General features: G+C 27.2%; 2 long non-coding RNA genes across 2 annotated transcripts in view; one reads left to right on the top strand and one right to left on the bottom strand.

The window, feature by feature from the left end:
• The window catches only part of LOC139424883 (uncharacterized), a 138,467-nt gene that overhangs the window by 39,484 nt on the left and 81,451 nt on the right, over positions 1-17,532 (bottom strand). The gene's annotated exons all lie outside the window — the stretch shown is intronic.
• Positions 3,697-15,172, top strand: LOC107445708 (uncharacterized). The gene is made up of 3 exons (XR_001584284.3): positions 3,697-6,858; positions 8,429-8,489; positions 14,867-15,172. It is a non-coding gene; the product is annotated as an uncharacterized lncRNA (long non-coding RNA).

The raw sequence follows: 17,532 nt of genomic DNA on the forward strand, positions 1-17,532 counted from the left end.
AAATCATTAGGCCAAAAGATATAGAAGTGATCATTTTTTTTATTTTGCACACTATACTTTTGCTTTTTGTCTGAATCTACTAATATTATTTTAAGTTCTTGAGAAGAAGAAAAATTGAGAGTATTTAGTTAAGCGTTTAATCGCGAAATTCAAACTTGTGGTTTCGTACATATTAAGTCGTTATAGAACAGTTTTTTTCACTTTCAGACCTAACAAAATTCATTATAGAAATATAACTAGTAGTAAAAAAAAATTCAGATGCCACAAAAAAAATTTTTTATTCTCGAGTGAGCTACAAGATGAGCACAAAATTATTTATAACTTAATCTTCAAAAACGAAATACATGAGACTTAAAGTAAAACAAAAGTGAAAATAAGTTTTATTAAACAGAAAAACTTTAAAAATAAAATTTGCAAGGTTGTTTAATATCAATTGCATTGTGGGGAGAGTCATATCGACAATTCATCTATGAAAAGCATGGAGCTAGGTCCTACTCCTAGGAGCCTACTCCTAGCTCCATGGTTAAACCGTCTTTTTTTCCTTCTATCTAATAAAATATCAACAACTTTTTCCAAACACAAAGGGCCGAGGATAGCCTGGTTGGTAGAGCACTGGGCCCATGTCCAAGAGGTCACGGATTCGAGTTGGCCGAAAACTCACCGTGTAGTAAATGGTGACTGATGCACGTTAAATCTATCGAGTCACAAAGTCCTCTTTGTTACCATTACAAATCGTACCTCTGGTGGTACTGATTCAAGAGTTCCCTTGTTTTCTGTATTAGGTTCAAAATTACAAGGCTACGAATTTGAACAATAGTAGTCGTAAATCCAAAATTGGATCGGCTGTTCAACGACGGTAGTAAAAAAAAAAAAATCGAACTAAATGGATTTTGAATTTAATTAAACGCATCAGTTAGTGCAAGAAAGCATACATTAAATTCCATTTCTGAAGGGTACAGGAGAATCTGTATTAGAGTTCAAATGTAATATCCAAACTGATATCTTTCTTCAAACTGACCTCTTCCTTTAAATAATGACCCCCCTCCCCCCGGTTTATGAACCACTGCAATAAGGTGTACTTGACAATAAAAATTTAAGAGACAGTGGATCATCAATTCTAAGTTTATCTTAAAATTATCACCTCAAAGGTTTTTGTTAAAAAAAAAGATTTCTAATAGTTTAGAAAATCAGTTATTCTAAAGATTAATGGGCAGATAAACAAGGATGAACCGATAAAGTTCAAAAATAGTTTAATTTCACAAATGAATCTTCAAACTAACTACATAATCTACTTATTACCTACTAGTTAAGTCAAAGCAATATCTTAACTGGAAAAGCAATGCGTCTCTGTACGCTTATATTAAAATTATAATAATTATTTATTTTCGCTATCTCTAAAAAATCCAGTTACATTAGTTGATAGAATCAATCACTTTAAAAAAATATAATAAAAAGAATCAAATGACTTAAAATATCATAACAATAAAAAAATATATTTATTTATTTTCATTGGGAGAATGTCATTCAATAAAAATATTATTAATATGAGAATCAGGTCAATGAATATAGCCATCAAGTTAGTTGATAGAATGCAAGAACGGAATTTTTGAACCTTAACGTTGAGGTAGCCATTATTACGCACATTAACCGTGGATAAAGCGGAAAGCCCTTTATTCTGCCCCCTAACAAAGCAAAACAGTCAATCTGCAGTCAATCGTTCACCAGGAGTTGGCACCTTCGCTCCGCCTTCATCACGTGGTATCCGACGATACTATTTCACTATTTATTGGGAGAAATTTGTGAACAATCCTGAACAAGGTTGTTATTTGACAATCATATGACAAAAATATTTATTTCGCAATCTTTGTGTTCATTTTTTTAACGTTAAGTATTTCATAAATTTGATGATATTTCACTCTTTTGAGTGAAAATGTTGTCCTTTTTGAGACATTTTTCTGAGAAAACAGCAGTTTTTAAATTTAAAGTATATTTAATTAGCTAGAGTAACGGAAGGTACAATAGCAAAGGTTAAAGCGAAGTGAGTGACGGAAAAAGAAGTCACTGTTTGCGTTAGCCGCGCATGAAGGTTCGTCTCATTTTCAAGCGCGGATATGTGTCTCCTCTTACTCCCATGCTGAAATTAACTATGAGTCTGAGTGCCAACTCCTGGTGAACGAACTATAGAAATTCTCGGCTCCGTTATCGTTTAATGTTAAGATATTTAAGAAAGCGGAAACAAAAATAAACAATTGAGATAGAATAATTCTATATCTCATTAGACATTGGAATGTAATGATTTCAATTTAATTATCATATATTTCCCCCCCCCTCAGGTTACCAAGAGAAAGAAAAGTTACAAGAAGTAATGTAAGTACCTGTCTAACAGTCTTGAATGCAGTATTATGTAGCAGCTGAATGTTATTGGTAAGTTTAAATTGGTGTAAAAAATAGTTCAAAAAATGGTATGATACTTTTCTTTGTAAAGGTAAGTCTACTAATAATACTTAATTATAAGGCTCGTTATTTATTTATTTAGAAGTTCTGTTTTCTATGATATTTTAAGTAATCGCAAGGAGGTAGAGTAGCTACTCAAATGATGCGTTTTATCTTCGGGTTAAGAAAAGACAAAATTTTGTCCGGTTTTTTTTCTGGTTCATACATTTTTGTTAAAGCGTTTCCGGTACGCATCTTTAATGCTTAGTTCGCGAAATTCATCATTCCTACGTCCGCTTTAGACTGCATGCGACGAAATGCAGTCGTTCCGTCATCGCGTTTGCGTTTCCTAATTTTTGATATTTTTCAGTCTTTTCAATTTGCTTTTTAATTTTAAATTTTTTTCTCAATTTTTCATTGTGTTCCTAATTTTTTTTTCTCCCCAGTTTCCTTTCCCCTCAAGTTTTCTCCATTATCTCTTCGAAAATCTTTATGTGGTCTCTTTTTCATTTTTTTTTTCTTATTGTATTTTTTTCCATTGTATTTTTTCTAGATTGTTTCAATTGTTTTGTTCAATTTCTTTCCTTTGTACTTTTTCGATTTTTTTTTCCCGTTTTGTCTGTTCCAAGTTTATTTTCGTTGTGCAATTTTCAAGTTTCTTTTTATTCATTGTACTTTTTTTCGAAGTTTTTTTATTTATTTATTTATTTTTTTTACTCATGTGGTTTTTTATTTTAGGATTTTTTATAAAATTTTGCCTTTTCAGTTTCTCTTCGGTTACGTTTATTCGTGGTGGTTCATTTCATTATGTTCGTTTTCAGTCTTTTCATTATGTTTGCTTATTGTTATATTTGTTTTCCTCTTTGTTTTTTTTTCTCCATTGGTGCAAGGTGCTTTTTCTTTCATATTTTCATTTTGTGGTGTGTTTTTCTTTAATTTATTCGTGGTGTTTCGTTTTCCGTCTCTTCAATGTTTGTTTTCCATTTATTTATTATGTTTGTTTTCGTATTTTTTAATGTTTGTTTTCCTTTTCTTTTTTTTCGAGGTGTTTTGTTTTTCGTCTTTTCATTGGATTTGTTCTCTGTTTTTACATAGATTTTTCCGTTGGTTTACGATGTTTTGTTTATCAACTTTTTATTATAAATGTTTTCCGTTTATCATCATATCTGTTTTCCGTTTCCTTATAATATTTGTTCCTGATTTCAGTATATTTGTTTTTGTTATTTCATTGTGTTCGTCTTCGATTCGTTCGTAGTGTTTTTTTTTTTTTTTTTTTTTTTTTTTTTTTTTTTTTTTTTTTTTTTTTTACTCATGTATTTTTTTTTTTAGGATTTTTTATAAAATTTTGCCTTTTCAGTTTCTCTTCGGTTACGTTTATTCGTGGTGGTTCATTTCATTATGTTCGTTTTCAGTTTTTTCATTATGTTTGCTTATTGTTATATTTGTTTTCCTCTTTGTTTTTTTTTCCATTGGTTCAAGGTGCTTTTTCTTTCATATTTTCATTTTGTGGTGTTTCATTTTCCGTCTCTCCAATGTTTGTTTTCCATTTATTCATTATGTTTGTTTTCGTATTTTTTAATGTTTGTTTTCCATTTATTCATTATGTTTGTTTTCGTATTTTTTAATGTTTGTGTTCCTTTTCTTTTTTTTCGAGGTGTTTTGTTTTTTGTCTTTTCATTGGGTTTGTTCTCCGTTACATAGATTTTTCCGTTGGTTTACGATGTTTTGTTTATCAACTTTTTATTATAAGTGTTTTCCGTTTCTTCATAATATTTATACCGGATTTCAGTATATTTGTTTTCATTATTTCATTGTGTTTGTCTTCGATTTGTTCGTGGTGTTTTCTTTTTATTTTTTTTTTACTCATGTGTCTTTTTTGAGGATTTTTTTATAAAATTTTGCCTTTTCAGTTTCTCTTCGGTTAAGTTTATTCGTGATGGTTCATTTCATTATGTTAGTTTTCAGTTTTTTCATTATGTTTGCTTTTTGTTATATTTGTTTTCCTCTTTGTTTTTTTTTTCCATTGGTTCAAGGTGCTTTTTTCGTTCATATTTTCATTTTGTGGTGTTTCGTTTTCCGTTTCTTCAATGTTTGTTTTCGTATTTTTTAATGTTTGTGTTCCTTTTCATTTTTTTCGAGGTGTTTTGTTTTTCGTCTTTTCATTGGGTTTGTTCTCCGTTTTTACATAGATTTTTCCGTTGGTTTACGATGTTTTGTTTATCAACTTTTTATTAGAAATGTTTTCCGTTTTTCATCATGTCTGTTTCGTTTCTTCATAATATTTGTTTTTGTTATTTCATTGTGTTTGTCTTCGATTTGTTCGTGGTGTTTTATTTATTTTTTTTTTCAACGTTTGTATTCCGTTTCTTAACAGTACTAAATTCTTCTCTTCAATTTTTTTTTTCATGTTTGGTCTTTCCTTTTTTTTCGTTTGTTCATGACGTTTTTTTTCGTCTTTTCATTGTAATTGTTTTACGTTATTTCATTATATTCCTTTTATTATGTTCGTTGTCTTTTATATCATTGTTTTTCTATCCATTTATTTTGGTTGCTTTGTTTTCCTTTATTTCTTCGTGTTTGTTGTCCGTATTTTGCGTCTGTATTGCGTTTGATTACTGTTTACTCATGGTGTTTGTTATTTTGTTTGTTTGTGCTTTTTTTTTCATTATGCTTGTTTTCTATTTGTTTTACGGTGCTTTGTTTTTCTTATCACCAATGTGTTTGTTTTCCTTTTCACATTGTTTTTTCTCTTTCTTCATTTTTTTATTTTTTACATTATGATTATTTTCGGCTACTTCATTATGTTTCTTTTTCGTTTTTCCATTAAGTTTGTGTTCCTTTTTCATCGGTATTTTGTTTTATGTCTTTTTATTATTCTTTTATGTTTGTTATGGTTGTTTCGTTTTTCATTTTTTCATTGTGTTTTGTTTTCCATTCAATGATTTTCTTTTGCTTTTCTTTTTTTTTTTTGTTTCCCTTTTGTCATTGTTTTATTCTGTTTGTTGGCAGTGCCTTTTATTTTTCGTCTTTTTATTCTTTTTTTTTCCCTGTCTATTCTGGACACAGTTTCTCTTCTTTTTTATTGCAGTGTTTCGTTTTTCTCCCTTTCATTGTGTTTGTTTTCCGCTTTAATTTTCCGTTCTTTTTTCATTATGTTTGTTCTCCCTTCTTTCTTTATGTTCTGTTATGTTCCTCTGTTTTAATTACATTCATGGTATTTCATTTTCAGTTTTTTTTTTTTCATTACGTATGTTTTCTGTTTGTTCTAGAAACTTTGGTTTTCGCTTTCTATTTTTTTTTTCTCGTTTGTTTTGGGTCCTTTGTTTTGCTATATGTCTGTTCTCCGCATTTTCATTACGTTTCTTTTCGGTTGTTCATGGTGCATTTATTTTAAAATCTTTTCGTGGTGTTTGCTTTCCGTTTTTATTGTTTTTTTATCCTTTTTTCACGGTGTCTTTTTGTTTTTCATTCTTTTTCTTTTCCGTTTTGTCTTTGTTTTTTTCCTTCATTTTTCATTATGTTTATGGCGCTTTCTTTCCCTTTTTATTATATTTTTTCTGTTTCTAATAGTAATTTTCATTTTCACCTTTTCATCGAGTTTGTTTTTGTTATCTATTTTTTCATTATGTTGGGTTATTTTTTCCACTTTGCTTTTGGTGATGCTTTTTTTCGTGTTTTCATTGTGCTTGTCTTTCATTCATATGAGGTGTTTTGTATTTTTCTTTTCCATCGTGTTTATTTTCTTGTTATTCATGGTGTTTGTTTTCCATTCATCCATTGTTTTATATCCATTCACGGTGCTTTTTTTATATCCTCTTTTTACTTTTCTTATCCGTTTGTCTTGGGTACCTTGTTTTTAGTCTTAAATTTATACGTTGGTGATTTGTTTTTCGCTTTTTCCTTTTGTGTTTTTTCTTCTGCTTTTTCATTGTTTCTTTTTCGTTTTTTCATGTTTTCCATTTGTAATTACGTTTTTTTTTAAATCTAATTGCTCACGCTTTGTTTCTTGTTTTTTCATTTGAACGCGTCTGTTTTTTTCTCCACATGGTGGCTTTTTTAGTTTTCATTGAGTTTCTTAAGCAATGTTTTATTTATTATTCCCTTTTTTACTATAGTATTTTTCTTTTCATTTTCTTCCTATCATTGTTTTCGCATACTTCTTATACTTTATTTTAATTTTAAAACATTTAATTATTCCAAGTTTGCTTTCGATCTCTTTCTAAATTAATGATATTTAACATGCTATTCTTTTTAATACAACATGTTTTAGATTTTTAGGATTATTTTGCATAGTATTTCGGTTGATGAGAACTCGTTTGGATGATTCAAACCTGGTTAATTCAAACATGGTAGAACTGCTGGACTTTTTTGAACAATTCCGAAAATTCAAATTCGAACAATTCTGGTGATTTGAAGACTTTTGCTGTAAGTAAAGCATATTTATTTCTTCCAAATTTTTTATAAAACTACAGATTATATATTATCAGCGTTGCCACGGCATTGAAAAAATAAAATAGTGGTAGCTAAAATTTTTCTAGGCTACTGAAAAAAACTTGAATTTAACTTTCATTTTAGAAATTAGATATGCGTATTTCTTTCAAATTTAATATATATTTCTATACATATTTCTTTCAAATTAAAAATTTAATAGAAGTTTAAATCATCTAGTTTTCTCTAAATTTTGTCACCAGTTTAAAAATTTTTACTGACAGTGGAAACCCTGAGGTATGTATATATATTTCTAACTGCAATTATCATCAACAGTTCAACAAAAAGTGTTGAAAAGTTAGCTCTTCTATAAAGGAAAAAAAAATAATTTAATTTGGAAATAGATACGATAAAAGTTTACAAATATGGATGTGGTTGTTTTTTTTTTCTAAATATTTTCTGTTTCTTTTTATATTGAGAATCTGAGCAGTAAATTCAAGTTTAATAACTTTTAAATAAAGTAGTTAAAAGTTAAAACTTCTAATTTTTTTCAAGGCACGTGGGTCCAAAAAATATTGAGCAGCCTAAAATTGCGTGATCGCAATATCATATTGTTCAATGTGATGCAAAATCACCAAGTCAGCAAATAAGGTAAATTAATTTAATTTAAAACTCTTTAATTACTTTAAATAGATCCTTTTTTGAAATGTTTTACTCCCCTTTTTTATATTTGAAAGTAGTTAGGACACAAACCGCGTGCAGAAACCATTAAAACATTACTAAAGTTAATAATGTTGGAAAAACAATTAATACAAAATAAACTTATTACTTGCAATCTTTTCTAGCGTTAAAATTTTTGAGTCTGTTTCTTACCATTAAGATTTAACTTTCTACATTTATGAACGAATTGAAATTAATTATGAATATCTAATCTTGATTATTCATCAAAATTCCCAAAATTAAAAATTAATTATGCATTTCTAAATTTACTGATAATACTTATAAATCTCTTCCTAATGAACATCTAATAACTTAAATATCCTAAACCTGAGATATTTCTATTTGTATGAGGTCGTTCAAATAAAGCTTGTTTTTCTGAAGTAATCTAATTTTAGAATTTAATTTAAATAAATCATATAACTTTTCAAAAAAACAAAACAATAGTAGATATTTAATTTTATAAAATTTTAATTTCATTTTATAAATTTTTACGAAGAATATTCTTTAGGAATCTTCGGTGTTTTTCTAAAATGGTTAAAATTCTAGAAAAAAGCAATTTTTGTCCAAATTTTTTCTTTCTCCAAAATGTTATTTCAAATGTAAGTTGTTTCGAGTGTAATTTTTCCCAAATTATCATTTTTTTGTCCTTTACCTTTTTACATAAAACATCATATGATTTAAATGACATTCGTAAGCATTGCTTGCATCCTACCAGCCCCTTGTCATCAAATATAAGCAAATTACCAATCCCCCCCCCTCTATGTCCTTAAGTAATGTTTGAAAGGCCCCTATAATTGTGTTGCATATTATTTATGTAATTTTAATCAGTTTGTGGTATTTTTTTCAGCTTTCGAAACGTTTAGGAAATCTACATTTTACCAAAAGCCGACATCATAGTTTTTTTAAAGGTAAGTCATTTAACCACTCAAAGAATTCAATAATCTTCGTGTTCATTTATATATTTTTTATTAGCATTTATATAAATTTTCGGGAAAATGATAATACTTAATATAAATAAAGAAATATATTAATATCATACCTTACTTCCTATACTTAAAGGAAAATACATTCAAAAATTAACCAAACCATTATATTTGTCAAAACCTCAAACAATAAAATAATAGTTTTCTTTTAGAATGGTTTAACGCCTTCTAATTAGGTTAAAACCACTTTTTTTTAAGGTTTTTATTGCGGGGGAAAAATTCGCTATGCAATTAAATTTAAATGATTAATTTTTCCTCTGCAAGCATTTCAAAATCTCGACGTAGACTGGCGAAAAATAGGTACTGATAGAGAACGGTGTTTTCTATTGATGAAAATGAAAACATCTCGAACTAAGTCCTTTGTAGCAGAAGTGAATAAATATTTTACTGAAATATCTCAATTAAGTATGGTGCATTATCCAGTTAAAATAGTTTATGAGGAAATCTCAAAGTTTAAAAAGTTAAATTTGTTAAACTGTATTTTAGCCTTGTTCATTCTGCTATGGTCCTAAATTGCAATAAAAATTTAATCATATATTGTAAAATTAACGAAATATTTTTTTTCCTGAACAGTTATGTCGAGTTTGCTTTGTCATAACTTTTTATTTTGCTTAAAAAATTCAATTAACGAATTCAAGATATAATTGTTTTATTCAATCGTCCCGATAATAAATGGGGGTATTATCCAAATTAACAGTGCTGTTAAGCATAAAAAAGTAAAGCGAGAATCAAAATTTTGTATAGTAATGCATGAAATATAAATGTTAAGCAAAGCGTAAAATTTAAAAAGAAAGTTAGTGTAAAGCGTAAAATATAAAAAGTAAAATGTTAAATATTTAGTAAATTTGAAAGTGAGTTAAGTAAATAGAAAACGAAACACAAAAAGTTGAAATTATGTTAGAGAATAAAAGTTGCTCAAAGTTAAGCATCAGTTAAGTAAAAACGTAACGTAAAGAATAAAGTGTTACGCAAAGAGTAAGATATACAGTAAAGAAAAAATTAAGTTAAAAAATAAAGTAGAGCGTTAAGTATAAAATTAAAACGTAGATTATAAAGTTTAAGAAGTAAAGAATAGTAAAAAATATAGTTTAAAGTGTTAAATAAAAAATGAAATATAGAATAATGTAACACATAAAATATGAAATAATGTAAGGCGTAAAATGTTAGCGTCACATGTAAACAAATTGTGTTCAGACAAAGGTGTAAAGAATATGCAACGGTTAAGAATATAAGGTTAATATGTAACGGTTAAAAAAATAAGGTTAAAATAACGGTTAAGAAAAGTAAAATTAACCGATAAACGTAACGCATAAAACACAGAACGAGAAAAGGAAAAGTAACGCAAAAGAAAAATAAAGAGGTTATAAATAGCACAATGAAAAGTAGAAAATGTAATACGAAATAAAATGTGTATAAATTAAAACATAAAGAAAAGTAACGCGCAAAATTAAAATCAACGCATGATAAAAGTAAACGTATAAAAGTATCACATTGACCAAGAAAATCATAAAATAAGTGAAACATAGAATAAAAAGTGTGTAAAGCTTACATAAAACTAAGAAAAATCTATAAATGAATATAATATGCAAATCATAAAATAAAGCTCAAGGTATATAATAATGCGTAAAGTATGTAATAAATTGTAAAATATATTGAAAGAAATTTGTGAAGAGGAGGCAGTAAAATAAAATATAATTGAAAGTGAAGCATAGTATAAAATAGAATATAAAGTAAAAGCAGATTGTGATTCATAAAATGTAAAATTTAGCGAAAAGTAAAAAAAATTTAAACTAAAAGTACTGTAAAATAAATCTTGTAAAGTATGTCGAAGTGTAAATTGAAGTATGAAGTAAAGATGTGGCAAAGCTTAAAATAACGCAGAAATTCAGTAAAAGATTTAAATAAAAAAAAGTCAAATATTTTGCCGAAATAGTAATGTAAATTAGAAGATAAAGCAGTACACGAGGAATAAACTACAGAGGCAAATATGGAGAATGCTTAGAACATAAAATGTAACGCAAAGTATTAAATATAAATTGAAGAGTAAAATGTATAGCATAAAGTGAAACACAAGGTATAACTTAAAACCTGAAGTATTAAGTGAAGGGTTTAAAAATTTAATGTAGAGTATAAAATAAAGATTAAAGTAAATTATCTAGTAACATCAAGTAAAGTGTGAAGTAAACTAAAGCGTAACGTATAAAATTATGTGTAAGGTAAAGNGTCAAATTATCACATAAAATATAATAAAATCACATTGACCAAGAAAATCATAAAATAAACGAAACATAGAATAAAAAGTGTGTAAACCTTGCATAAAATTAAGAAAAAATCTACAAATGAATATATTATGCGAATCATAAAATAAAGCTCAAAGTATATAATAATGCGTAAAGTATGTAATAAATTGTAAAATATATTGAAAAGAATTTGTGAAGAGAAGGCAGTAAAATAAAATATAATTGAAAGTAAAGCATAGTATAAAATAGAATATGAAGTAAAAGCGGATTGTGAATCATAAAATGTAAAATTTAGCGAAAAGTAAAAAATTTTTAAACTAAAAGTACTGTAAAATAAATCTTGTAAAGTATGTCATAGTTGTAAATTGAAGTATGAAGTAAAGATGTGACAAAGCTTAAAATAACGCATAAAATCAGTAAAAGATTTAAATAAAAAAAGTGAAATATTTTGCCGAAATAGTAATGTAAATTGTAAAATAATTGTAAAATTGTTCGAAATAGTAAAGAAAAAGCAATACACGAGGAATAAACTACAGAGGCAAATATGGAGAATGCTTAGAACCTAAAATGTAAAGCAAAGTATTAAATATAAATTGAAGAGTAAAATGTATAGCATAAAGTGAAACGCAAGGTATAACTTAAAACCTGAAGTATTAAGTGAAGAGTTTAAAAATTTAGAGTATAAAATAAAGATTAAAGTAAATTATCCAGTAACATCAAGTAAAGTGTGAAGTAATCTAAAGCGTAACGTATAAAATTATGTATAAGGTAAAGCTTAAATTAAGAATAGAATAATGTAAAGCGAAACGTAAAACATAGTCGTAAAGAATGAAGTATAGTTAATAAAAATAAAGCAGAAAGTTGTATGTGATGTAAGGAATGAAGTAAAACGTGAACTACAAAGTAAAGCGTAAAATTAAAGGAAAAGTATTGTAACGTAACATATAAAGTAAAATAAGAAATTTGAGAAGTAAAAAATAAGAAGTGAAGACTAAAGTATAAAAGGATTAAGCGCGAAATAAAAAAAAATTACTTTATTAACCACAGAATAAAGCTGCAAGTTGGAAGTATACTGCAAAGTATGATTAAGTAAAAGATAGTAAAAAGTAGTTTGGTAAATATAATATAGCAGAATAATGAAGTATAAAGTCAAAATATCAAGTAAACTAAGCATAAAAAAATTCAAGAAAAGTAGCTAGCGAAGAATAAATTAAAGCGTAAATATATAGTAAAGAAAAAAAGCTAATAAGATGAAACGTAACGAAAAAAATGTAAACAATAAAGCTAATGCGTATAAAGCGTATAATGCGTATCACAGAGTAAATTTATTTATGTGTTAAATTGTTGGCTAAGTGAAACATAGTATAAAGTAAATTATTCTGTAATTTAAAGTATAAAGTAAATACTTACGCTAAGCTTTAAGTAACGTGTGCCATTAAAGCAGAGCGTTAAATGGAAGGTAAAATAAAAAGTAAAGCGAAAAAAAATAAAGTTGAATATTAAGCAGAAAATGTTATGGGTAAAATATAAAGAAGTGTGTAAAATATAAATTAACGATATAAAAAAGTAAAGTTAAAAGGGTTTCTAAAATGTATATCAAATTAGGTAAAAAGTGTATTAGTTAAAGCGTGTAAAAAATTGTGAAATATAATGTAAAATAAGTTAAGTAGACACTAATGAGTTAAGACCAAAGTAAAGTATGTAATAAATTAAATGTGCGTCAAAAAAAGTAAATTATAATTTAATATTAAGTGAAGTATGAAGTTAACGAAAGCGTGAAACATAAAAAAATAAAAATAGATCCCAATTGAGATATTTAAACAAGTAAAAGGCAGTGTAAAAGTCAGATAATAAAATGTGTATAAGGATCAGGTTTAAAACAACAGTGAGTTTAAAAACAACAATGTAAAACAGGTAAACAATAAAAGTGAGAGAAGAGTTAAAACCCTGAAATGGGCGATGGTCCATACAGTAAAACCTACTGAAAAACAAATATAAAACCTTATAATAAAAATTTATACAGAGTGGAGTGGAGGTTAATTAAGATTATTAGTGACAGCAGGTCTTTGAGTGATGTTTTAATTACTTCATTAATGATCATCTTTCATCCTTTACGTACAAATATTTGTTGCTCGGTTATACTATCGAAGTCTTTTCGGAGTGTTCGGAAGCGTGTACATTTATATAATAAGTGACTAATGGTTTGGATTTCATTGCAATTGGGGCATTTATCGTCTTTTTGAAAAAAGTTTCTTTGATACATACCGAACACTCAGTGCCCCGTTAAAAATTGATTGTAATAAAAGTTTGTCTGCAGTCTAGTAACCGATGGTGTTTTTATAAATTTGTAAGTTTGACTTGGAGCGACGAGAGGGAATCTAAGTAGATGGTTGCTTCGTCTATGGCATTAAGATTTAACCATTGTAGCGCTGAGTTGATGCAGCACCTCCTAGATAACAGCAGGCCTTAGGACGGGTTACCATAAATATTCTTTAGTAGTCCAAACGTAATGACATATTTCGTATTTTCAACTACTGAGCATCTTAGTACCCTTAACGAAATGACATTTTTCTTATTTTTCATCTACTGCGCAGTTAACTTCGTTAGATCGGACTACTAAATTGATCCGTGCTGAGGCCTTCCTTCTTCTAGGAGGTCTTGGTTGATGGCTTATTGAGTCTTTTCGATTATAAATAGCATATGATTCAAATTAAAAGTTTAGTTAAATCATAAATTAAAAATTATATTAGAGAATAAATACACTAAAAAATAAAGTAAAAGAGTAAATTAAGAAGTATGAAGTGTTAAGCAAAATTAAGATATTAAGTAAAGAAAAAATTAAGTTAAAAAATAAAGGTCAAGTTTAGAAGTAAAGCGCAGTGTAAAAGACGAAAAGTAAATAATAGTAGAAAATACAGTGTAAAGTGTTAAATAAAAAGAATAATATAATGTAACACATGAAATAATGTAAGGCGTAAAATGATAGCGCCACATGTAAAGCAAAGCTTAAAGAAGCTTTCATGCATATATATATATATATATATCACCAGGTCTGCAGATAAGGTAAAATATTTTAATGTAATACTTTTTAATTATTTTAAATAGATCCTTCTCTGAAATGTTTAACTCCCTTTTTATAGGTAAAAGTAGCTAAGATAAAAATCGTCCAGAAACCGTTAAAACGTTACTAAAGTTAATAATATTGGACGAACAATTAATACAATATAAACATATTAACTGCAATTTTTTCTAGGATTAAAATTTTTGAGTCTGCTATTAAAAATTAAGATTTAACTATCTTCATTTACGAATGAAGTGAAATTAGTTAAAAAATTTCTAATTTTGATTATTCATTAAAATTAAAAAGTAATTAATAATTTCTAAATTTAATGATTAAAATGCTTGATTTCTTTATAAATTTCTTCATATTTAACAACAAATATTTTAGACATCCTAAAACGGAAATATTTATGTTTACATGAGGTCGTTCAAATAAAGCCTTTTTTTTCGTTTTAGTCTCCCTTTCTCAGCAAGAATAAGCAAATCACATCCTCTGCTTACATAAGAAAGTACCAACACACCTCTTTGCTCTAATTTTAACTTTTCCTGAAGTAACCTAATTTTAGAATTTCATTTAAATAAATAATGTAAGTTGTCAAAAAAAAAAAAAACGTCGGTGTTTTAATTCATTATATACAATTTTGAGAAGAATATTTTTAAAGAATCTTTACTGTTTTTCTAAAAATGACTAAAATTCTTAAACTCTGAAACACATAAAAAAAATTTTTGACCAAATTTTTTCTTTCTCCAAAATTTTATTTAAAATTTGAAATTTTTTCAAGCACAATTTTTTCCAAATTTTAATTTTTTTCTTTTTTAAGAACAACTTGAAATTATTATAGGAAATGACTTGCGTAAGCATTGCTCGCATCCTGCCTGCCCCTTGTCAACAAATATAAGAAAAATCAAAAACCTCATTCCCGTTAATATTTGAACGGCCCCTATTATCATGTTGCAAAGATATTTATGTAATTTTAATCAATAATGTGGTATTTTTTTCAGCTTTCAAAATGTTTGGGAAACATTAATCCAACCAAGAGAAATCATAGTTTTTTTAAGGTAAGTGATAGGATTTAATAATCTTCGTGTGTTTCTTAAATGAAAATGCATTCAAGAATTAGCCGAAACATTATATTTGTCAAAAACTCTAACAATAAAATAATCGTTTTCATCAAAACGGTTTGACACCTTCTGATTAGGTTTAAAACCGCTTTTCTTCCGCGATACGAATTAATTGAAATGATTAATTTATCTTCTGCAAGCGTTCAAAATCTTGACGTAGACTGGCAAAAAATTGATTGAAATTTATTTAATGAATTATAGGGTTAATGTTAACTATCACGTCCTGATAGAAAACGGTGTTTTCTAATAACGGAAATAAAACCATCTGGAACTGAATCCTTTGTAGCAAAAGTAAATAAATGTTTACTGAAATATCTGCATTATCCAGTTAAAATAATTTATGGGTAAATCTCAAAATTTAAAAACTTAAATTTGCTGAGCCGTACTTAAGCTTTGTTCATTCTGCTATGGTCCTAAAATACGGTAAAAATAAAATTATATATTGTAAAATAAACTCAATAATGTTGTTGTTCATAAACAGTTACGTCGATTTTGCTTTGTCATAACTTCTTATTTTGTTTAAAAAAAATTCAATTAACGAATTTAAGATATAAATGTTTTATTGAATCGTTCCGATAATAAATGGGGTTATTATCCAAATTAAAATTGTAGTTAAGCCTAAAATAAAGTTTTAAAAAAATTAGAATTTTATAGAGTAATGCATTGAGTAATGCATCTTTCCCAGTGTAAAAATAAATTATTAATAAGATTGTATTAGTTAAAATTTCTACTGTGCAAATAAACTTTAGTAATAAGTATATTTTTCCACTCAATTTTTTCTAAGCAAAATGTCTTCCTAATTGAAGTTATTTACTTTTTTTAACGGTACTTACTACAAAAACGGTTAAAATGTGATTAATATACAGTAATTCATTTGTTTGTGCAATTCACCCTACTTACTTTAAAATCAGCCTAAAATATTATTCTAACTATATTATAGTCACGTTTTAATTCATACAATATTCCTGTTTAAACAAACATTTTTCATAAATTGTGATAAATATTTTTATCAGGAATTTTCTATAAAAATCTTATATTTGTTAAAAGTACTAGTTAAAATATTTTTGATTGTAAAAGTTGTGGGAAATTGATTATTATAATTTCAAGTAGTTTAAAAGTATTGTTCTTAATGCTTCTAAAGTTTACATCTGTTTCTCCAATAAACTAACGATTTTCAAATTATCATATAAAATCATACCAAGTAATGTACAGTGCACCAAAAAAAAAGGTATAACCCTGGATAATTTTCGTTCTAATAATCGGATATTCATATAAGTGTCAAACTTAATGGACTACTTTTTCTCCTTTTTCCTGCCGCTCTTAACAAAATAAAGAAACAGGTTTAGTTTCTAATCTTGTTATTTTAATAAGTTTAATTGTTTCTAATAGTTTCAGGCAATTAAATGTTACCTCGAAACAAATTTCAATTCTGGGGTTAATTGTCACGTTTCAATTGATCATAAATGAAACATTAAAATTCTTGTCTTTTTTACGGTGAAATTAAAGAACAATTTCTATTTATGATTTCGATAAAAAGTACATTGAAATTATTTGCTGAAAATATTAATTACAGGTATAAAATACTGTGTTATTTAAAAATCCCTTGATATATCTTATTTTAGTATTAACCCTTTGCTGTCGTATGTCTATTCTCAGCCACCAACGCTTTTTTACCGTTCCAGACGTATGTCTGCTCTTAGCCACAGCTTAATGGCAAACTACATATATTGCGGCACTGGTGAAGATGTAAAGATTATTCTGAATGTTCAAACAGAAAAATCAAAGTCGGAAGATGCCATACTAATTTTTTTGCGACACATGTTCTCGAAAACCAAGGCTTCATATTGATGACTGCTTTGAAAGATATCACACGATAGAAAATTGTTAAAATATATTTTTTACACGAAATTAAAACATATTGTGTTACATATATCTAAAGTTTGAAAAAGAATTAAAAAATTTTATTTTTTCTTCATAATCATGCATTATTGCATATTATGTATTACTATTCGTTCAACGAAAATTAATTCCGACCAGCATGACACCCATGTATAAACTTAATACGACCGCAAAGGGTTAAGGAACTTCTAAAGTCGAGAAAACAATTTTTTTAGATGATTCTAAAAATTTTACCGTTTTGGAATCTTTTTTACAATTTTGTATTTTTAGTGTTTGCTTTTTCACAAAATAAGGCATATCGGGCATTTTCCTGATATAAAAATTTATTGTTTTCATTGTTCTGAAGGTGAGTTTTTAACTTTAAGCAAATTTTTTCAACATTAACCTTTTTAAGAGGGCAATTTCTTAAAATTAGAGGGGCGAGAACAAGTTTGAACATAAAATTGTATGTGCGCAATTTGTCGTTCATTTAAAGAACAAAGCAATCTGTTGTAGTTTTTTGATGTGCATACATATGCATTTACTTTTCGTTACTTTAAAAGAAACAATAAAAAAGACGATTTTTTTTTTCGAAAAAAAGTATTAGGAGGACCGGAAAATAATGCCGTTCTGTCACACTAAATATTTGTTAGTCTTAAAAATCTATT

Source organism: Parasteatoda tepidariorum, unplaced genomic scaffold (genome assembly GCF_043381705.1).
Source record: "Parasteatoda tepidariorum isolate YZ-2023 unplaced genomic scaffold, CAS_Ptep_4.0 HiC_scaffold_57485, whole genome shotgun sequence".
In the NCBI taxonomy this organism is placed as follows: domain Eukaryota; kingdom Metazoa; phylum Arthropoda; class Arachnida; order Araneae; family Theridiidae; genus Parasteatoda; species Parasteatoda tepidariorum.